Here is a 23,939-nt window from a genome sequence, read left to right as displayed (position 1 = left end):
TTTATATATGCAAATGTGTAGGGTTGGGCAACGAAAACCGGTTCTAATAGGAACCGGTTCCTAACTTCCGGTTCTGGAATTTATGGATGCAATAAGGCAAAATGAAGTAAAATAAACAACTAAATGTGTGTTATTGACGTTTTATTGTCACTAGTTTCATAGAAGACATGTTTAGGAAGCAAAATATAACAAAATCTCAAAATCAACAAAAAAAGTATATTTGCCTATTCACATGGGGTGTCTCGCCTTAAGGTAACAGTGTGGTTAGGTTATGGCTAGTTTAAGCTAACAGTGTGGTTACGGTTAAGGTTAGGGTTATGGTTCGTTTTAAGGTAACAGTGTGGTTAAGGTTAGGGTTAGGGTTAAGGTTATGGTTAGTGTTACGAAGGATCAGATTAAACCGAATATATATATTTATTACTTGAGATATATTGTATAGTATTTGTATATCGTCTGATATCCCTTGTATATTCTTTGTACATATACACGGAATATCCCTTTACCTAGTACAGACCATAATATTTCGTTCTCCTATTGGACAGCGATCCCCTAGGCGCCACTGCCATACCCCCAATGTCTAGTTCAAAGTCACCGCCAAAGACATGCCTGGACATGCCCGGTTCTGCGCAAGAATATGAGACAGAAATAAGGCTGGTACTAGATTGTTCACCTAACGTATAAATACGGCGCAGGTGAATACAGCAGTATGTTAACCAATAAGTTGAAGCCTCACACCACGATACAACGTGCTGTGAAGTGGGCCCGTTTTTGCCCCAAAATAGAGCCTTGAGACAGCGTGCGAATTGATAGCTGAAGTGTCAGAGTGTAACGCTGTATCGTCGAGTTCGACCTATTCTATTATTTAAGTAATAGTCTATTATGTATAGTGTATCGTGCGGCTACCGTTCTACAGTGACCAGCATTACCAACGCTTCCTCGTACCGAGCTAGTGTGCTTATCCAGGCTGGGCGGCTTAACCTGGTGCCGTCATCCGAGGAGCCCTAGACGAGAACCGTGTGGATATGTACACTGGATAACCTACACCGGCGACTACAGAGCCCTTTTCGGCTGGATTATATTGCTTTGGTCCTGTAGCTGATGGAGCGGAGAATCGTCTACACCCACAATTGTGTGGGATTTACCCTGTGAGGAGCAACGTCGAGCCCGCCTCTAGGACGCCTGAGGCTGGCTAGCTTTCTTCCATGCGGCACTGCATACCGGAGAATAGCTGTTGTTCGTCTGCGGATCAAGATATTATTGCACTGTCTCCTGTACCTGGAGTCTCCCTATTCCTCGTTGACCCAGACTTTCGTTACCGACAAATCCTCTCCCCTGCTGGCCTACAACCGGAGGGACCCTATTAGTATCTCCAGCTGCCCTACTAGTGTACCATATATATAATTCTTATGATACAGGTGGTATTAATTATCTCCTGCGTAATATGCTCATGGACTTACGCTCTTGACCTATTCATGCACATTCTTCGCCTTACAAGCGCAATTCTCAATCTTGATAAGTAAAGTAATGTAAGATAATCTTCGTGCTGCTAATAAATATTCTTCTAAATGAGTATTTGTGTGAAACCGTGTTATTGGGGATGTGTTCATCTCATATACCTGTGTACTGTATGGCCAGTAGTAATGTACATAAGTCAGTAGTGGTTTAATGATACCATACTTATTCAATACAGTCAGGAAATTGTACCCCTCAGTTACAGTTAGTTTAAGGTAACAGTGTGGTTACGGTTAGGGTTATGGTTAGTTTAAGGTAACAGGGTGGTTAAGGTTAGGGTTAAGGTTATGGTTAGTTTAAGGTTAAAGGAAAACTCCAACATTTTGGGAAATTAGCTTATTTGCCATCTACCCTGGAGTTAGACAAGAAGATACATACCTTTTTCTTCTCTGTGCATGCAGTAGGAGTAGGAAGACGTTGGGAACTAGGCTAATGGAGGAACCTACTTCCAGTGACTGATGCTAAGCTAGGCTAACAGTGCACGTCTTCCTACTCCTACTCCATGCACAGAGAAGAAAAAGGTATGTATCTTAACACTCCAACATTTTGGGAACCCTGGAGTTAGACAAGAAGATGTATACCTTTTTCTTCTCTGTGCATGCAGTAGGAGTAGGAAGACGTTGGGAACTAGGCTAATGGAGGAACCTACTTCCAGTGACTGACGCTAAGCTAGGCTAACGGTGCACGTCTTCCTACTCCTACTGCATGCACAGAGAAGAAAAAAGGTATGTATCTTCTTGTCTAACTCCAGGGTAGATGGCAAATAAGCTAATTTCCCAAAATGTTGGAGTTTTCCTTTAAGGTTAGGGTTATGGTTAGTTTAAGGTAACAGGGTGGTTAAGGTTAGGGTTAAGGTTAAGGTTATGGTTAGTTTAAGGAAACAGTGTAGTTAAAGGGGAGATGAAGCATAGCGATATAAACATAGTCATAGCATCAAATGAGTATTTAGATAAACCACAGAGAAAATCATGTTATAAAAATAAGGCGTTTCTAAGAAAAAACTATTTGTTATGTCCATTTATGTAGCATAAATCAACATGTGTGCCGCCATTTTGTTGCTGACGTCACAGAGATGGTTTCGCCCAGAAGCGGAGCCTCCCACCTCAGAGAATTGCAAGCTGTAGCAATATTATTAGGCTCCTCAAATATCGTTATTCATAAAAAAAATGTACAGCATTGAGCAACCCCAACAGGGGGATGCTGCATATGCTCTGTCATCTTTGAGATGTCGAGACCTGCAGTTGGCACCTGAGATGGCGAGACCTGCAGTTGGCACTGTGTGAGGCCACAACATTTGAGCAAATTAATAATACTGCATGTTCTGAAGGTCCAGATTAATAATTAGAATGAGTTCAACAGAAAGGTATAGATTAGGCTATCACCTAAAGTCTGTTGGTTGCTATATGAGTTCAGCCTCAACCGAACTCAGTCTAAAGGTCTATTCTGTCGCCGTTATCCTCTGCCCATCGCCTTCGGCAGATCGATGCGGGAGTATGGTACTCCTCCTCTCCCTTGGCGACACCACAACAACAGTTTCCAACTAATAACGGCTACCACCACATCGCTGTAGCAAAACACCTCTCTCTCCTCACTTTTATTCTCCAACTAACGGTTATCTTTTTCTCCGTTCAATATGTGTTGAGTGGCTCGGCTGTATACAAAACTAACGGTATAACTTTGTCTCTGTTCGAATGCGTGCTGTAAGCAGCGGCGATACAAGGAGCATATACGGGCGAACAATAAAGCAATAAAACACTATCAGGTCAACATAAAAATATATCTTACAAATAAAACAATATATATATATATTGTTTTATTTGTAAGATATATTTTTATGTTGACCTGATAGTGTTTTATTGCTTTATTGTATATTGTATATATATATATATAGAGAGAGAAAATAATAATAGGGCTCGACGACTGCGTTACACTCTCCCAGATTGCACGTATTTTTCAGACATTGCCCTGTACCCGAGCTCTACCAGGTAGTGTATTTGCACATTGATAGCCTTCTGAAAGAAGACGTTTCTTCAATTAGCTTTACCAGTGATATTTGGAGCTCTGATGTCAGCCCCATGTCAATGCTGAGTTTGACAGCTCAGTGGACTGACGCAGACTTCCAACTCCGTAAAGCGCTCCAGCATTCACAAGAGTTCTCCGGCTCCCATACTGCTGCAGCGCTGGCATGGCAACAGCATTAGAGAATATGTTCCAGACGTGGCATATTCCGAAAGAAAATATTCATGTCATACTCCGAGATAATTCCCGAAACGTGGTCAAATGCATGAAAGATGCAGGATTACAAAGTTTGGGATGTATGGCCCACGCGTATTTGTATAATTGTTAGTGTTGACAGAATCCGGCTATAGGGCGACAATAATGTGGTCAAGAGGCATGGTTTCTATCTTTAGCCTTTAAGCGGCGTGGTTTATTCATTCACATGGTATGAGCAGCAGCACATTGAGTTCTCCTCGCACTGAGAGGCTGGGGGGGAAAGAGGTAGAGTAGGAGGAGACATCTCTATTTATACTCGCCACCTGGTGGTGTCTTGAGTGGCTCTGCCTAGAGCGCCCTCTAGTGGATTTTGATTTGATTTGATTTTATTAGGGATCCCCATTAGCTGGTGCGATAGCAACCAGCTAGTCTACCTGGGGTCCACACACAAAAAAACACAAAAACAATCACCATTGCAAAAAAACAAAATTATTAAAAGTCAGTACACACAATGCATAATGAACCTACTGTAACAATTAATATAGCTAAAATTACATTAGTGTAAAACAAAAACAAAAAAACACTTTACAGTGTTAAAAACAATTTAAAAACAATTTAAGATTCTTTTTAAAAGTGAATCTACTGTAAATGCAGCAGAGGTTCCGAGGCAGGCCATTCCACAGAGTTAATGCTCTAAAAATAAAAGATCTCCCCAGAGTGGAAACAGTTATATATACAGTTAGACAGTTACTAACAATCCTACATAGAACCTCTGACTTCAACAGTACACCATTTAGGGCTGGTGTATTCAAATAGCCTAACAAATAAAATGTAATATGTCTCGGAACATTGGCCCGCAGATGCACCACTGCAAACCAAAGAAATGTGAACTCAAGAAGCCAAAACGAAGTTTAGCCTGTTTTAGAAGGCTATAGCCTAAAAAAAAGTTGCCTTTTACCACTGCATAGCCTATATTTTACGCAGTGTTTAGCCCATTAAAGAGGCTAATTGTTTTTTTTATTCGTTTTAACTTTCAGCCTGTTAATAAATGTGTCGTTAATTCAGTATTTTACTTCTTGAATTCATATTTATTTAGGCTATGCTAATTAAAAACACAAATGTTATGGACATCTAATTTAATTATCTGCTTATTTATTAATGCTTAAATTCATTCAGAAACGTTGCAGCAAACAATCCATATGTGCATTGGTTTACATAATGATAACGTACATAAATAACATAATATTATTGAGGGAAGAAAAAAAGGAAACTGATACCTACTTCACCCTGTTAGTCAAGTTGAACTATCGCTCTGACTCAGATTGTGGGGGGGGGGGGGGGGGTATGTCTCGCAGATAATACAATAGTATAATTATATAATATATATTTTTTCTGTAGGTAACGTTACATTTGGTTGACAATTTACTGACTGACTTTCACGACACTCCATATTTACGTAGCTATCTAACCAGCACTGTAAACCGGGACCCAGCCCAAACCATCACCGTGACGTCACCATCCAGCTAAATCTAAAATGGCGGCGTCCATGGCAAAAACGGGGAAATTACATTTGAGTTTTCAGACAAATAAGCAGGATTTCACATTTGATTATAGGACCATGTCTTACCCAAGGTACACAACAAACAAACTAGGCTCATATTGTTTAACGCTTCATCTCCCCTTTAAGGTTAGGGTTATGGTTAGTTTAAGGTAACAGTGTGGTTAATGTTATGGTTCGTTTAAGGTAACAGTGTGGTTAAGGTTAGGGTTAGTTTAAGGTAACAGTGGGTCTCATTCCCAAACGGATTTACGACCAAACATTTCCTCTTAGGCAGATTTCTGCCCATTTAAGACATATTCGGGCTGGGAGCGCGATTCCCCAAATTTTCCTGAAATCAGATTTGAGCGTGGCTGAGAGCAGATTTAAGAGTGCTGAGGATTGATTGACTAATTGAAAATGTTATTAACTTGACAGACTGTGTTCTCATAGTGATTCCTTCATGTCAACGCTACAGGCCTCCTTGGAATTAATTACTTAATCATAATTAAAATAAATATGACAATATTTGTACAATAAGAAATTACGCATTTGATCTCGGAAAAATAAATAATATGGATTCATCTGATCACAGGGCAGCTGGATTAACCATATCTGAACCAGCTATTTTGGACAAATGTATAATTACTTTAATTACTCAGATATTCAAACACAATTATGCAATTATTGTGAAATTATTGAAAAAAATAATAATTGAATGCCTTCTGTGGAATTTGTATTTCTTATTTGTCACATATCTGTTTTAATGGTATACAATGGGACAGACCTTTGTTTGATATAAACCTGCATTCCTTCAAATATATCATTAATCAATTAAACTTTTATTGAAATACACTATATAGCCTAGTATACACCAACACTGAAATGACAGTGGATAAATAAATAAATAAGAACTAAAGATAATCGGTGGAAATAGACTGCATTAATATTCCATAACAAGTCTTGTGTGCGCCAGTATGGCCTACGTGTCTAATGAATGAACAGTATAGGCTTAATATATTCTAGTTACTTGTTTCATTAGGATTTAGTAGATAGTTACTATATATATATGCTCTGCCCTACGTACAGTATAGGTACAGTCTGTATACATAAGTCTGTACTTATACTGTACGTAGGGCAGAGCATATGTATAGTATGTACTAAATCCTAATGAAACAAGTCATTAATGGAATAATAAGCCTATACTGCGTTCATTCATTACGCCGTAGGCCATACTATATACTATATATATATTAGAGCTGGGCCGTTAACGTGCTGCGTTAACGCTATACTAGTATCGCGCGATAATATAATTAACGCATTCATCTATATAAAAAATATATATATATTTACATTTTTTTTTTTTTACCTTTATTTACCCAGGGTAGGTTCGCTGAGCACAGATGCTCTTTTTCAGGAACGCCCTGCTTCACATTCACACAGTTCCATTCACACCTGGGAGCTGCCTAGTACAACCACAGTTGACACCATTCGCCACTGAGCAACTCCACTGGAGCAGTTGATTCAAGCCATGTCACATAGTTCAAGTTTGAAATGATTCTTTCTGTTTTGCTCCTGAGAGTGTGCTAGATACTGTACTGTACTGGTAATATTATTTATTTGTGTTAACTTCTGAATAAAACAACTTATTAAACACAAGTACATCTTATTGAACATTATTTTGATATTTCATTACCAATTATCATAGCAAAACAGCTTTTTCAGACAGTCTGTAATGCATTTTGGAAACGGGAGATGGGCTCATGGTGTAATGGGCCACCTGGCCTGAGAAACATAAGGAACACACATATTTTGAATGCCTTCGGCAGGTTTTTTTTTTTTTTTAATTAGCCATTTTAATCTAAATTAATCTAGATTAAATCCAGGATTGCAGATAGATTAATCTAGATTAAAAAAATTAATCTATGCCCACCTCTAATATATATATATATATATATATATATATATATATAATGTAAACAAGACAAACGTCTTTCTCTGGTCTGCATCGCCTTAACAATTGTGTGTATTGAGCCGTACTGTATTGTACCCATTCTGCAATCTGTTAAATAAAGTTTTCATTCATTCATTCATATACAGTACTGCGCGTGCGTGTGTGTGTGTGTGTGTGCGCGCACGCTGCGGAAAATGTACCACGAGCTGTACTATATATGATGCCAATACCTTAATCTAATCTAATAATTTTGATGCGTCGCAAGACTCGCAAGGCACTTCCGCCATTCCATTTTCACGCGGCTGCGTCATTAGTTGCCTTATAAGGAGCTCTGGAGGCGTTGTTTTGTATGCGAACGCGGGAACGGGAACGCGCGTTCGTGTTTAAGACATGGTGTCATTCCCCAAGCAGATGTCACAGGTGCGACCGTTTGAGCCACTTAAGACATATTACCAGCACGTTGGGGACTCAGAGTGAACTTGTCATTGATTCTGTCTCAGTCGGTTCCAAGATAAGTCTTCCAAGAGAACTCTTTGGGAAAATTTGGGGGAATGAGACCCAGTGTGGTTAATGTTAGGGTTGGGTCGAGGCTATCAGTAAAGTGTGTAACGAACCATGATCATTGCTGTGTTTGTATCAAGGTGGGTGGCTTGATCTAGTGGTGAGAGCACTCATCCCCCATCTCAAGCATTGTTAGTTTGACTCCCGATCACGCTGTTTGGGACTTCGCCGATACGAAATGTGAATATATTACTCATACAATACGTAAAATATATAACGTATGACTATAACATAAAATACATTATGTACCCTTTTCCTGTGGTTGATACTGTATACTATGTTGCATAATTAAGCGAGATGGACCGATACCCAGATAGCAAAAGGTGTTAATTCAATGTTGATTTATGGTCAACATGCTTGATTTTTGGTTAAGATCGACGATTGATGGTGGATCACCCATTAACCGATGAACCAATTGACCAATGTTGAAAACATGTCATTGAATCAATATTGTTTTGTGGTTGCATTTTAATGATTGAAATGCCAATATCTAATAAATGTTGAATCAACGTATGCTGTTCAACGTATGCTGTTAGTCGTCATTAAGTTGGACCGATCCGAATGCCCCCCCCAATTTAAACAGATATGGTACGTCCCAGCCACATACTATAGCTTCCTCTATATGCAGCGCTCGCTCTCATTGTGAACTGGCAACAGAACAGCAACGTCGACATCCCCCGGATTTGATTCTACTGAGTGCTTTACAGTACGTTTTGGCTATATTACTTTTATCTTAACTGTGTTCAGTGAAAAATAACGTTATTGTGAGTGTGACCGGTGTACTCTTGATGGCGTTGTGCATGTTCATGCTGCAGTTTGGTAGGTAAATATATATATACGTCAACTAAGATAAATATTCATGAATATTCGTTAGCGTGTACTTAATATAACTCTGGAGAGTGTGCAAGTGGAATCGTACGGTTGTTTAAGACCAGTTATTTATTATTTCGATGTAATTATTCTAGCGCCAAACGAACAGAAATTGCGTGCTCCAATTGCATGTGTTGGTACTGAATGACGTTGTGCGACTCAGCCAATCAAAAGCATGCTTATTGGGTGAACAGGAAGTAGTCAAGGAAGCACGCGCTAGCTGGCCTAGTAAACACGTGGATCCGTAAATGCAACGTTGCCTACCAGACAACGGGACCGCGTGTTTCTTTTTGTATTGCTCCTGGCTGTTCAAACAAATTTTACAGTTCTGCTAGCTACATGCAGTATTTAGCGAGCTGGGTTAGCCGGCTAGTTGGCTTTGAATCCCGGCTGCGGCTAAGTAGCCAGCTAGCTAAATGCCCCGCGATGGTGATGTCACCAAACAAAATGGCGGCGCCCATGTGGATAAAGCGATTCACATAACAAATCGTTTTTTCTTAGAAACTGCTTATTTTTATAACGTGATTTTTTTCTGTGGCTTATCTAAATACTAATTTGATGCTATGACTATGTTTATATCGCTATATGCTTCATCTCCCCTTTAAGCTTAGGCACTCTTTCGAAGTTGGTTAAGGTTAGAGTTTGTCTTAGAGCATGGCGATAGAACGCCAGGTAGTTTGCAGGCTGTTTGGCGTGCACTTTATTTAACAGATTGCAGAAGGGGTACAATACAGTATGGCTCAATACACACAATTGTTAAGGGGATGCAGACCAGAGAAAGACGTTTTTGTCTCGTTTACATCAGGGTCCCCCATTTTCAATTCATAGTGACATTTATGACATACACATGATGACATTTATGGCATAGGGAGGGACATACATGACATACAGATAGTAGTTAGACGTTTGGTTATATGCATGGTATTTTCTAATGAACAATATAACAATAATATAATAATGAACTCTCTTGATATTGATCAAAATGTAGAATTATGCAAGCGTTTCACCCTGCACATTGCAATGCAGCACATTAATCAGGACCCTCCCCCCTTTTTTCTTTCTTTTTCCAGAATCACGTACCAGTTTCAAGAAGCCGCACGTTGCAGCAATTGAAGCAAATACCTGTTCTAGCCAAGTAAATACCACAATTTATGTACCATTACATTGACTATATAGTTAGACGTTTGGTTATATGCATGGTATTTTCTAATGAACAATATAACAATAATATAATAATGGACTCTCTTGATATTGATCAAAATGTAGAATTATGCAAGCGTTTCACCCTGCACATTGCAATGCAGCACATTAATCAGGACCCTCCCCCCTTTTTTCTTTCTTTTTCCAGAATCACGTACCAGTTTCAAGAAGCCGCACGTTGCAGCAATTGAAGCAAAGACCTGTTCTAGCCAAGTAAATAGCACAATTTATGTCCCATTACATTGACTACAGCACCTCATCACTATGTCATCTTATTCTCGGGCTAAAAGACGTAGAGTCAACAAATTAGTGAGAGAGACAGAGCAGGCTATCCTCACTGATTATAAGTTAATTGTTGCTGCTAATTCAAGGACAAACCATCATTCTTTAGAGAACACAGATCCTGTCACAGCCTCTACTGAGTGCCTGCTAGATTTACCAAAGACAGACTTGCCACTAGATTTAACAACTAGATCAGACTTGCCACTAGATTTATCAATTTCAGACTTGCCACTAAACAGACCACTAACTATCAGTGATCATAGTGAAAATATTGACTCACCAGGTGAGTCAAATGCACATTTTGAAAGTATAGCTGGGGATGACGAAATTGAACCTGAACATGTCTTTGACAGTGATGAGCATAATGAAGATTTCCTCATGACAAGTTTAAAATATTGGGCAACATCCTATTCAGTCTCTCTGGTTGCACTATCATCTTTGCTGTCCATTTTGAAGATGTTTCACCCCACCCTTCCTAAAGATGGAAGAACATTGCTAGGAACACAAAAACATGTGCCTACCACTAAGATTGAAGGGGGAGAATACTATCATTTTGGTTTAGTCAAAGGGGTGCTTTCACGGTTGGCATGTTTGATTTTACCGGCAACTCTGACAACTCTTAATTTACAGTTTAATATAGATGGTTTACCTTTATTCAAAAGTTCTAAACTTCAGTTTTGGCCCATACTTGGAAGTCTCAAATGTGACTACACAAAGTCCCCATTTGTTGTTGGCATTTTTTGTGGTCTAAGCAAGCCAAAGAGTGTTTTTGAGTACCTAGAGCAGTTTGTCAAAGATATTCAGAATGTACTGTCTAATGGCTTTATTTATAATGACAAGCAATTTGATGTACATATTTCTTCTTTCATTTGTGATGCCCCAGCTAGAGCTTATATTAAGCAGACCAAGGCATTTAATGGCTATTCTGGTTGTGACAAGTGTTTTCAGGAGGGTGTATGGAGAAATAAAATGACATATCCTGAAACAAAAGTCAGACTTAGGACAGACTCCAGTTTCTCAGACATGGTTGATGAGGCACATCACAATGGGACGAGCCCTTTAACAGGTTTAGTTAAGATGGTTTCTATGTTTCCAACTGATACATGGAATCTCTGTTGTCTCGGAGTTACAAGGAAACTGCTTAATATATGGTTAAAGGGGAAGAATTTGGCAACAAGGGTCCCTTCCAAAACTGTACTAGCCATTTCAGGTAAACTGCTAAAGCTACGTTCCTACATGCCTTGTGAATTTAACCGTAAACCAAGGGAACTGTCAGAGTTAGATCGCTGGAAAGCTACTGAGTTGCGATCCTTCATGTTGTATTGGGGTCCTGTTGTTTTGAAGGATTCCCTCCCCAGTGAGCTGTATGACAACTTCATGTTGTTTTCTGTTGGAATGTACTTGTTGCTGTCCCCTAGTATTTCTGAGGAAATGTTGGCCTTTGCGCACAAGTTGATGGTTTCTTTTGTTGAACACTTTGGGACAGTGTATGGAAGAGGTGAAATTGTGTACAATGTACACCAGCTTATTCATTTGGCTGGGGAATACAGGAAGTTTGGCACTCTAGATAATATCTCAGGATTCCCTTTTGAGAACTATCTTGGACAAATTAAGCATCTTCTACGCAAGCCACATCAGCCTCTACAACAGGTAGTGAAAAGGTTGTCTGAAATTCCACATGTTGGATCCCCATGTCCCACAGATGATCCAATTTTGCGTAATATTCACACTGATGGGCCTGTCCCCCCACAGTTTACTTCTTCACAACAGTACAGGAAGGTCTCCACTCATCGGTTTACTTTGTCCACAAAGAAAGGAGACAATTGTATTGAGGTTGGAGATGGATTTGCATTAGTAGCGAATATTCTTAAATCAGAGGAAGAGGTATATATAATTTACAGAAAGTACAGACACAAACAGCCATACTACATGTATCCCTGTGAATCATCATACATTGGTACATACAAGGTCAGTGGCTTGCAAGAAGATATAGGGATAGGTAAACTTGGCTATATCAAGCGCAAATGTCTTCTCTCTCCAGATGGAGATGGTGCCATTGCAATACCACTACTTCATTTAACAGCATAACCATACTGCCCTACAAAGCTAAAGTGCAGTAACTATATTGACACACTGACTCTAACGTCGGATTTCGGGGCATAACTTACCTCATTAATAAATACACAATTAGTACAATATTACATGTACACAGATAACATGTTTGGCTGGCCAATTGAAACGCTTAAAGGAAAACTCCAACATTTTGTGAAATTAGCTTATTTAACATCTTCCCTGGAGTTGGACAAGAAGATACATACCTTTTTCGTCTCTCTGCATGCTTTGGGCTTAGGGAACGCCTGGACCGTTAGCCTAGCTTAACTTCATCACTGGAAGTGGGGCAGACATCTAGCCTAGTTCACTACAGTCAGGAAATATACTCCAAATACAACTCCCAAACGTTCCTGTAAACATGTTGTGACCTGTGTGTTTACCACGTCTCCCAGTCACACAAGTCACACGAGTCTCCCAGTCACATGAGTCTCGTGTGACTGGGAGACTTGTGTGACTTGGAGACTCGTGTGACTTGTGTGACTTGGAGACTTGTGTGACTTGTGTGACTTGGAGACTTGTGTGACTCGTGTGACTTGGAGACTTGTGTGACTTGGAGACTTGTGTGACTTGTGTGACTTGGAGACTTGTGTGACTTGTGTGACTTGTGTGACTTGGACTTGTGTGACTTGTGTGACTTGTGTGACTTGGAGACTCGTGTGACTCGTGTGACTTGGAGACTTGTGTGACTGGGAGACTTGTGTGACTGGGAGACTTGTGTGACTTGTGTGACTTGGAGACTTGTGTGACTTGGAGACTTGTGTGACTCATGTGACTTGGAGACTTGTGTGACTTGTGTGACTTGGAGGCTTGGACTTGTGTGAGTTGTGTGACTTGTGTGACTTGGAGACTTTTGTGACTTGGAGACTTGTGTGACTCATGTGACTTGGAGACTTGTGTGACTCATGTGACTTGGAGACTTGTGTGACTCGTGTGACTTGGAGACTTGTGTGACTTGGAGACTTGTGTGACTTGGAGACTTGTGTGACTTGTGTGAATTGGACTTGTGTGACTTGTGTGACTTGTGTGACTTGGAGACTTGTGTGACTTGGAGACTCGTGTGACTCGTGTGACTTGGAGACTTGTGTGACTGGGAGACTTGTGTGACTGGGAGACTTGTGTGACTTGTGTGACTTGGAGACTTGTGTGACTTGGAGACTTGTGTGACTCATGTGACTTGGAGACTTGTGTGACTCGTGTGACTTGGAGACTTGGACTTGTGTGACTTGTGTGACTTGTGTGACTTGGAGACTTGTGTGACTTGGAGACTTGTGTGACTTGTGTGACTGGGAGACGTGGTAAATACACAGGTCACAACATGTTTACGGGAACGTTTGGGAGTTGTATTTTGATTGTATTTGGAGTATATTTCCTGACTGTAGTGAACTAGGTTAGATGTCTGCCCCACTTCCAGTGATGAAGTTAAGCTAGGCTAACGGTCCAGGCGTTCCCTAAGCCCAATGCATGCAGAGAGACGAAAAAGGTATGTATCTTCTTATAACTCCAGGGAAGATGTCAAATAAGCTAATTTCACAAAATGTTGGAGTTTTCCTTTAAATGCTTAAAAAATGCAATGTGTGTAGTGCACTTTGGCTTTGTAGGACGGTATGGGAATGGCTTGTAAGGAGAGATCATTATGAGCAGTGATGGGAATAACGGCACTATAAGTAACTTCGTTACTAACGGCGTTCGTTTTTTCAGTAACGAGTAATCTAACGGATTACTCTTCCAATCTTAATAACGTCGTTACCGTTACTACAAAAAAATGCGGCGCGTTACTATGAATGAACCTGTTTCTTTCATCAGACAGATCTCTGCGCCGAGAGGCAATAATATGTTCTTCCTTGTTTAGTGGACAGTGCGCGAGCCAAGCATACATGCTGACGATTGGCTGAGGTTGAATACAATGTCATGGTAAGCCAATCAGAGGTGGAGGTGGGCGGGTGTCTAAAGCATGCAAAGTCTGACACACAGCGCGACAAGACAAGCGATCACTGATCAGTCAGCATGAGACCGCGGTCCGTGTAGTGTACGTTTTGAGCTCAAAAACGAATCCAACGAACAACACAATGTCAACATGAGACCGCGGGTCCATGAGCGTTTTGTGTTCACTCTTTGCAGCGCAGGGCACTAGAGTGGCTCTACTGCAGTGCTGACAGCCTTATCAACAGTGCTGCACTTCCTGGTTTAATAGCACAGGCTTCAGCTGCTCAGAGATATATATATCTCTGTATGTCATGCATGTCTTAAATGTAATGATTAGATTAGTTTAGATGATTCGATTAGATTCTTATATCTGTATGTTGTGTATGTCATTGATTGATTGATTGAAAAGTTTATTAACAGATTGCAGAATGGGTACAGTACAGTACAGCTCAATACATACAATTGTTAAGGGGATGCAGACCAGAGAAAGACTTTCGTCATAAATGTCATGAATTGAAAATGGGGGACCCTGATGTAAACGAGACGAAACTCTTTCTCTGGTCTGCATCCCCTTAACAATTGTGTGTATTGAGCCGTACTGTATTGTACCCATTCTGAAATCTGTTAATTAAAATGTTCAATCAATCAGTATATATTTGTTATTTATTTTTGGTATAGTGCTTAACAAGCATAATTTAATGTTGCCCAGTTGTGGCCTGTTGAGTCCAATACATATCAAAAGTTCCAAAACATCTATTCTGTTTGTATTTGTATGATCCACTATATAAACATAGTAATTATAATATCTACATAGCCTACATGGCATTTGATTGGAGGCTAGTCTCACTTTGTCCCACAGCAACATTAAAATACTTTAGATTTGTGTATGTTGTTTATCTTAAAAAAAAAAGCTAATTATCTTAAAATCTTGAAAGTAACGCAATAGTTACTTTCTGAAGTAACTAGTTACTTTTATAATTTGTAACTGAGTAAGTAATTTAGTTACTTTTTGGAAGAAGTAACTAGTAACTGTAACTAGTTACTTTTTTAAAGTAACTTGCCCAACACTGATTATGAGTACCGTAAATTCTCATTTCAGCCCTTTGAAGATGGATGGTGAGGTGGTGCTGTGGTCAGTTGTACAGTTCCCAAATGGTGGGACAGCAGTAGTTCTAGAGAGCTGGTTTAATGCTAAAGACCAGACTGTGTTATGGCCCCCTAAACACATAAAGCTCACAAAAGCCCTTCGAGATGGACTGCAACCAGATGATAAATGGATCACCTATAAGGATGTACGTGAGCTTACTACTTGTGGTGAGTAATTCGTGCAACACATACACAAAAAGTGAGGACGCAAATTGTGACGATGCACATATGATAAGAGGTGTTATATCACTTACTCTGTCAGTTGTCCAGAGATGTGCAGTTCATCAAGACCGATTTGGCTGAGGGCAACATATCTGGTGGGACCAGGGGACACGGGGTGGCCACCACAACCACTATGCTCCCCTTCCAGCTGCCAATCACCAGTGAACAAGACTTCAATGAGGCATAATCATTACTGATGGAGCAATCAGTCCGTCAAAAGATGGTAATTTATTGAACTGCATTCATTTATCAAATGTAGATCATTTCAGTGTGGTCTTGTTCAGGGGAAAAATGTGTTTAGCACTTTCTAGTTCAAAACGTGTTAGAGCTGCTATTTATGAAACGTTTTGAAATTGTTCAAATATACCGTTTACATATGGACAGGAGGGTTAATGTGGTTAAACCTAATGACTGGCATGGGCTGGAATATCAGTGCATGCATAAAGTGTGTGTATAAACAAGTTGGTTGCACTGTGTTCATAAAATAAATGTTATGCTGTTTCTAACGCAGGGCCTTCATTTTCTTCTCTCTGATTTAGATTTCTCGCCTGGCTTTGGTAGGAGGCACCAATTCAGAGAACCTGATCAGACTGATGTTGAAAACTGCTATGACCAACGCCCTGGCCAGTGGGTTCAACTGGGCTGGAAAGAAAGACAAGCGTTGTTCAGAAAGCAAGAAGCCATTCAAGCACACCACACTAAAAGCCTGCATGTTTGGTGATTCAGAATATAATTATGTAAAATTTGTTGCAAAAACTTAAAAAAAAAGTGTTATGTTGGAATAAAGTGATGAAAGTGCAACCTATAAGAAATGGACAACGTAATTGGTGAGCTTTAGAGGTGCATGGATACACATTGTATTGCCTAGATGGTGTCAGGCTAGGCGATTGCTTCTCTTTCCTGTCCAGTCTAACTGGATGCTGACTGTAGCTTGTTACTGTAGACCTACAGAGTGAGTAATTGAGTGATTAAAAAAAATCGCACTCGTGTGAAGTGAGGGGTGCTCTTATCATCGTACATCATCTCACCTCTCTTCCTCACTATTTTATTTTTGTGTCTATCAGCTGCTGCTCGACAGTTTGACCCCAAGTTGACCGACCAGGACTACAGCGAAACTGTCAAGAAGTGGCTTCGTTATGCGCCAGACCGGGAGGGAGGCATCTCAAGGAACCGAAGTGACCCAAACTTAAGTCAAGCGAACCAGAGTCAAACTTAGGGTACCCCAGCACACACTGTTTCCCTGGTTCATACAGTACAAGGAATTACCCTCATGGACACTGTTCTTCCATGGACGGCATCTACTTGAATGACTTGCTGCTTCAGCCTGTTCTTGGAACCGAAGTGACCCAAACTTAATTGTCAAGCGAACCAGAGTCAAACTTAGGGTACCCCAGCACACACTGTTTCCCTGGTTCATACAGTACAAGGAATTACCCTCATGGACACTGTTCTTCCATGGACGGCATCTACTTGAATGACTTGCTGCTTCAGCCTGTTCTTGCAGTGTTTATTTTTATTTTTTTTATTTTAACCTTTATTTACCCAGGGTAGGTTTGCTGAGCACGGATGCTCTTTTTCAGCTACGCCCTGCTTCACATTCACAGAGTTCCATTCACACCTAGGAGCTGCCCAGTACAACCACAGTCTGACACTGTTGGCCACTGAGCAACTCCAGTGGAGCAGTTGGGGGTTTAGTGCCTTGCTCAAGGGCACTTCAGCGGTTGGTGTTAAGGGTATGGGAGAGAGTTATATGGGAGAGAGTTATAGAAACATTAGGGGTGTAACGGTACACAAAATACACGGTTCGGTACGTACCTCGGTTTTGAAGTCACGGTTCGGTATTCGGGGGGGGGGGGAATACAAAAAAATTTGCTTTTCATTTATCTATTTATTTAACTGTATTAAACAATATAAAACTAATTGGCCATAATTGACTGAGCAAACTAATGCTTACTGCTGTAACCTACTAATAACACTTAAGTAAATCTGAAGATTATTATATAGCAGATGCCTTGGAGGATAAGTCGTGGACAACTGTAGATCATCTGAGCTCCACTGTGTTTAAATTCAAATCCTATGCCATTGTTATTTAACCCTTGTGTCTGAAAACTAAAGTATTATACTCTTATTAGGGGACTAAATTGAAAAACTCCATAAAAAGATTATGTTGAAATAATTTCCCACTTTCTTTTCCATAAATATTTTATTCAACTTCAGCCCTGATCATAACCATTTTTTATATTATTTTTGTAATGAAATACTCCCACTTTTCTGAAAAGAGTTGTTAAATATGACAAAAAAAACAATATGTTGAATAAACAATTTATGAAGAGTAAAAAAAAAATACAAGATAATTAAAAGATTATGCCACATATTATGTTGGCTACAAACATAATCACTGCAAAGTTATCAAACAAATAAGAATCTGATCAGACACAAGGGTTAAGTTGTTGTTCCCTTTCTAATTTCCTCAAAAACATCTAGTCTAGTTAATGTGATCAATATTATTTGACAATTGATGCTTTTTGTTGGACATTTCAGTCAGTGAGCTCATACTTTGAGCTCATAAATGTATAGTTAAAATGATTGAGACAACGCAATCTTGTCTTCGTTGTGCATGAATGCAATGCGTGTGCTTACCACACACAATACGTGTGTCACTATTCTGGCAGTGGCTATATATAGTATTGTTAATGAAAGGTCTGTTATAAGGTCTGTTATTTAATGTTTGTGTAAAAGGTTAACTGGTCACTGGAAGTATGATGAGACCCTCTTCAAAGAAAAAAATTAATTTTCATATTAAAGCCATGTTGTCATTTTTGTTCACACATTTTTGGAAATATGGTCATATAAGAATTTTGAACAACAATAGTGTGTTTAACAGCAGGAAAAAAACATGTAATGTTATGATGTATACATATCAGCAGCAATATTTTTATGTAAAATGTACATTAATCAGTATTGATTCCTTAACTTTACAAGTTACAAGTAGATGTACAAGTTACAAATGTACAAGTAGATTACCATTTAGATTATGGTTGAATAAACATTGATGTCTAACATTGATTCAATATAAAATCAACTAAAATGTGCATGTAGATTACCATTTAGATGATGGTTGAATCAACATTGATATAGTATCAGTTATGGTTGACACCTAACGTTGATTCAACATGTAAGTCATAGACAACGATTTGTATAATTTCGATGTCAGGCTTCAACATAGATTCAATATTTCTGCCTAACCCTATTTCAACGTTGATTCACTCATTTTTTGCTATCTGGGTATACTTTACTTTCATATTGTTATAAAAAACAGAAGAATAATTTTACTATGAAGGTGATGGCAAACTAATAATAAGATAACAATATATATATATATCATATATATATCATATGTCTGTCTGTCTGTCTGTCTGTCTGTCTGTCTGTCTGTCTGTCTGTCTGTCTGTCTGTCTGTCTGTCTGTCTGTCTGTCTGTCTGTCTGTCTGCGTGCGTGCGTGCGTGCGTGCGTGCGTGCGTGCGTGCGTGCGTGTGTGTGTGTGTGTATGCGTGCATAGATTATTGTAAGCAATATATGGGGAAAAGTTACAAAACATCAGTTAAATGGTTATTTAAACATCTCTCGTAACATGTTATAGAGGAACAGTTTTTCGCCAGCTGGGTAAATCCATCCCATAATTTGGTTTTTATAGAAAATGAACCTCTGCTAGTGAGAAATGGGGACGAAGATCTGAAGATTGAAATTTCAAGTGATTAAGACTTGATTCACAGTTTTCACTGTTTGCTTATGTGAGAGAAAAAAGAATATGATATGAATATCATAAAAATTATATAGACTCAGACTGACGTGCGTCTGGATGATGGCCTCCTGGTCTCGTGACGCCCGTCATCCCACAGTGAAAAGTGTGAAAAGCAAACACCTGCTGAAATATAATCTGTTTCCAGAAAGACTCATCGTGCTCGTCCACATCTCAAGGCTAAAAGAAATCTTGAACTTCTCTCCTCCTCACTATCTACATCTTTCCCTCGTGATTGACGTGGATTTAATAGGTACAACAAAATCAATAATGGATGAAATTGAACTTTCTAGCATCATGCAGTGCTCCCGGGGATCCGGTTTTCCTCCGAGGGCGGTTTGTTTATTCGCTTGTGAGAATATACCGTGGAAATTATTCACTTTCTCCCAGTCTCGCAAAGCTACACAGTGCATGTGTCCGGATGGCAGAATTCAGTACTGTATCTACAAAACCTTCTGTTTAATCATCTTCCCTTTATTCATTTGCTTAGATTTTTTGTACACGTGATCTCAAGAAGGTGCTGAACGAGCTCAGTGATTCATGTCATGGTCATTTTTGTCATTTTTATATAATTTTTTTTTTTTTTAATACAATTTATATTCTACTTTGGTTCATTACAATTTACTCATGCCTAGTAACAGACATAAAGTTTCTGACACTGGCAATACATTCCCTGAGATCCATAGATGTCCCTAGATACCAATACCATGCAAATGGACCTTGTAGAAGTGGAGCAATATTCCATTTACTTACGTAAGTATTTTTAGGCGGATTTTCAGAAAATAGGGCTAGGTCTCAAGAGGTTAAACCCAGCATTACATAATCCAGTGTTCCCAATCCTACAGTGTCAGCCTTTATTTTTTACATGAAAGATTTGGTGTTGTTGTTGTTGTTGTAAGGTTTTGTATCCTGGGTGGAGGGGAAATTGCACTGTCAACATTCACACACGCTTCTCACGGCAAAGTTTTACTGTACAGAGAGTGTGGAGGAAAGTATCTATATATGCATGTTGTTGTGATACTTTTGCCCTCAATATTGCCTCAACATATGATATGAAGTATTGTGATATTTTCCATAGTATACTGTACTATTTCAAGGCTTTTAATGAAAAACCATATACAGATGGATTATCCAGTACTCATTGTAATAATAATAATAATAATAATAATAATAATAATAATAATAATAATAATAATAATAATAATAATACTAATAATACTAATAATACTAATAATAAACATTATTTGTATAGCACTTTTCATACCGGAATTGCAGCTCAAAGTGCTTCATAACAGAATAAAAGACAGGCACAAAGTGCAAAATCACAGTTTTTCACATTAGGATCTAAGATCCCAATAGGCCACCTTGTTTATGGTTTGATTCTATTGCAGTTTAAAAATAGACAATAATAAAACGCGCTTGTTCCGTGTGATCACACGTGGGTCCAAGTCTATGCGGCCGCTCCCAGACAATCAGAAAAGCTTCAGCACGCACAGCAGTAAAAAGCACAGCACACGCTGTGGAACGACGGCCGTGGGTTAGATTCCCACCACAAACGTGGCACTGTGTTTGTACAACATGCACTCTCTCCGTGGGGAGCGACAGCAAAGGAGAACCGCAATATAAATGATTAATAACTTGACCATGAAGTCAGCAAACACCAGGGGAACTCTGCTGGAGTGTGTAGGAGCGGACAAACAGGACGCTGGGACCAATCTAACACAGGGGTGGGGGGGGGTAAGATGGTGGGGGGGGGATGCATTAAGACATATTTAAGACATATTAGGGCTGGTAGCGCGAGTCCCCACATTTTCCTGATATCAGATTTGAGCGTGGCTACCAATGATATCTATTCGTATAATAAGGAGGGTTGGTCATCTTGTCACCACAAACTGTCTCCTTACTCTTTATTTATAGTTTTATTGCCTCAACATATAATGGCAAGTATTATGATATTTTCCATAGTATACTGTACTATTTCAAGTATTTTAATGAAAAACCATATACAGATGGATTATAATAATAATATATAATAATAATATAATAATATAATAATAATAATGCAGGACCTGTTGCAGAGGTCTTTATTCGGCATGCAACGACACTCAATGTTTTTAGTGGTACACACAGCGGTTAGTTTAGCACACACACCGGAACACACACGCATGCATTGTCTTTTTAGGATCGCCGATGCGATTTGTCTCTGCGATTAACCCATCCCGTCGTCCTTCCCCCCCAAGGGCAGCCGGGGGGGGAAGGACGACGGGATGGGTTAATCGCAGAGACAAATTGCATTCCCGAAGGAATTTACGACCAAAAATGTCCTCTTAGGCAGATTTCTGCCCATTTAAGACATATTAGGGTTGGTAGCACAAGTCCCCAAAATGTCTGTTTCATGTACGTGGTTCAACTAAGTCGATCAACATGTCCATTATCCAGCTTCAGTTAACCCGATGTTCAAAGCCGGGATTTTCCTGTTTCACAAAGGAGGATTCAGTCTCGTTAACTCAAGCCAGACTTGAGAGTCAGGCTCAAGTCAGGCTAGATGCGCGCTCCCGTTTTAGGTGGAAAGCCAGCACGTATCGATGGCAGAGACCCTGATTCTCAACGGCATTGATTGATTAATTGATTTAAGACTTTATTGACAGATTGCAATAGGCTCAATCGCCTCGCCGACAAGTTAAATGCGTTATCTATAGGCTAATTCTAAGTCCCTCATTACCTCAATCAATCAGATTATATTTCTTTAAACTTGCCTGCTGGATTGAATAATCAAATGAGATCTTGCTAGCGAAAATAACTAGTTAACTGTTATACAGAATTACGAGACGGCTTTCTTGCCCATTGATTGATGTATAGTCAATATTTAACTTATCTCCAATGTGGTCCAACGGGTTGTTCTTTTGACTTCCACACGGACGACCCGGGTTCAAGACCGGGGTCCTTCTTTTTGCAATATAGGAATAATTCAATTTGGTGCACGTTGAGAGCTATATAAAGAATGACATCCTCAATGCATGTAGATTTATAATATTTTAACTTAAAACCAGGCTACTTTGGCGTATAATCATTAATATTATATTCAAAAAAATCATATTGGAAACACGGGGATTTGAACCCCGGTCAGTGGATTGGGAGGCTTGAGCACTACCGCTGGGCCACTGGGCCAGATGGGATAAATTCATTGTTTATACATTAATGAACGAGAGACCCGTGTTTAGAATATCCTTTGTTTTGAATGAAGTTTATCTCTTTATCCTCATTCATTAATGTGACGTCAACGGCTCATTCAATTTCTCAAATCCGTCAAACAGCGCATCTCATCAGACATCTTAATCCCAGTTACAATTAAAATAACCACATCATGTGTACATCGCACGAGCGAGCGCCACCGTCGCCACGGTATATATAACGTGCATTATTTAGGACAAAGTGAATTTAATATCAGCATTTTGGGTCTATTTTACATTTCAAAAGCCCCCTCTGGAAGAATGGAGCACAAAAACGTAATTCAGAATGGTATAATGCAGATCGTAGACTGTGGGAATAGTTTCAGGAAACGGGCTGTCACTTCTTTGCGGGGGCGTGGCGATAGTTCAGGCTAACTTGAACTTGAACTCTGCTTTCGACCAGGCTCAAACTTTTGGATATGTTGTCATGGTGATTTGGAAAATCCAGGTACATGAAATCGGAAAGTCAGGCTAACCCAGTTATCCAGCTAAAGTTATCCGGCTAACTCGGTTATCCCGGTACATGGAACGGGGCCCAGATTTGAGCGTGGCTGAATGCAGATTTAAGAGTGCTGAGGAGCACACTTATGATTGATTGACTAATTAAAAATGTTATTAACTTGACAGACTGTATTCTCATAGTGATTCCTTCATGTTAACGCTACAGGCCTCCTTGGAATTAATTACTTAATCATAATTAAAATAAATATGACAATATTTGTACGATAAGAAATTACGCATTTGATGTCGGAAACATTTATAATATGGATTCATCTGATCACAGGGCAGCTGCTTAACCATATCTGAACCAGCTATTTTGGACAAATGTATAATTACTTTAATTACTCAGATATTCAAACGAAATGATTGAAAATAATAATTATTGAATGCCTTCTGTGGAATTTGTATTTCTTATTTGTTACACATCTGTTTTAATGATTAATTATATACATTTGAAAGAATGCAGGTCAACATGCAATATATCCCATTGATTGGTATACAATCAATTAACAGATTGCAGAATGGGTACAGTACAGTACAGCTCAATTACATACAATTGTTAAGGGGATGCAGACCAGAGAAAGACGTTTGTCTTGTTTACATCAGGGTCCCCCATTTTCAATTCATCATAACATATATGACACACACGACATACAGATAGACAGTACTGCTCTATACATTTATGACATACCAGATTTGCAAATACAGTACTGTTTGTGATACAAAAAGAGTCCAGAAAGGATAGTATATACATCTGACATAGAAACTGTTGGAGGAGGTTGGGTAGGTGGGGTGGGGTTGGGTGGGTGGGTGGGTGGGGGCGGGGACTGTACATTGGAGGTAGTTGGGTGGGGTGGGGGGGGGGGTAGGAGGGG

This window comes from Notolepis coatsorum, assembly GCF_963971535.1.
Source record: "Notolepis coatsorum genome assembly, chromosome: 4".
NCBI classification, from domain to species: Eukaryota; Metazoa; Chordata; class Actinopteri; order Aulopiformes; family Paralepididae; genus Notolepis; species Notolepis coatsorum.
Note: the sequence above shows the minus strand (reverse complement) of the source record.